Source organism: Limulus polyphemus, unplaced genomic scaffold, assembly GCF_000517525.1.
Source record: "Limulus polyphemus unplaced genomic scaffold, Limulus_polyphemus-2.1.2 Scaffold5669, whole genome shotgun sequence".
NCBI classification, from domain to species: Eukaryota; Metazoa; Arthropoda; class Merostomata; order Xiphosura; family Limulidae; genus Limulus; species Limulus polyphemus.
Window position 1 is genome coordinate 45,056 of NW_013671279.1, and position 1,110 is coordinate 46,165.

A 1,110-nucleotide genomic window follows, 5' to 3' on the forward strand; every position below is an offset into this window, starting at 1 on the left:
TTTTAATTTTTACTTACACATAAATAGTATATATATATATATATATATATATATATATATATATATATGAAGCAAAAAACCGGTAAACACACTCCAGAAAAACCTTTAAGTTTTAAAATGATGTAAATAAGTCAACCAATAACCACTGCATCTCAATTCTATATGAATTTATCATTTAAGGCAACATATTTGATCGGATATAGTCAAACTTGAAATCGCATGCCTTGTTTATCTATTGACAAAATACCTTAAATACATAAACAGATAAGATAATGTTTGTATAAGCTAAATCACTAGTGAGAAGTTAATAAATATTTATATGTTAACAGATAAGTTCACTAGCATAACACCAGGTGGAATATTACTTGTAAATAAAGGTCAGCTGAGAAAATGATTTGGGCTGGTGAGATTGCCATTATTGAGATGCATCAATCCCAGTTATTTTTTTTTTTTTGTGTTTGTTATTAAGTACAAAACTAATGTACTCTGGATTGTACCCACTGCGGGTACCGAAACTAGATTTTTAGCGTTATATTGCCACAGACTTACCGCTGAGCCACCAGGGGAGCATTAAAGATAGGTGATATTTGGCAAGAAAAAGTCACAATAGGCTTCTAATTTGAAATAAGTTTTAATAGGCCTTTGTTCTTCATATTTAGCTTTATAGCGTTTGTAAAATTTCTTCAAATGCGTAGAACAAACTTATTTTCACTTTTTTATATAGTTGAACGAGTAAGACGAGAGGATTTTAGGTAATTTTATATAAATCTGTGAATAAAATAGCAACCGGGGTGTGTGCGCTGTATGAGGGAAGTGTTAAGAAAGTTGAGGCTGTGCTGTATGAGGGAAGATCTGAAGGTGAGGTTGTGCTGTATGAGGGAAGATCTGAAAGCGAGGTTGTGCTGTATGAGGGAAGATCTGAAGGCGAGGTTGTGCTGTATGAGGGAAGTGTTAAGAAAGTTGAGGCTGTGCTGTATGAGGGAAGATCTGAAGGTGAGGTTGTGCTGTATGAGGGAAGTGTTAAGAAAGTTGAGGCTGTGCTGTATGAGGGAAGATCTGAAGGTGAGGTTGTGCTGTATGAGGGAAGTGTTAAGAAAGATGGGGCTGTGC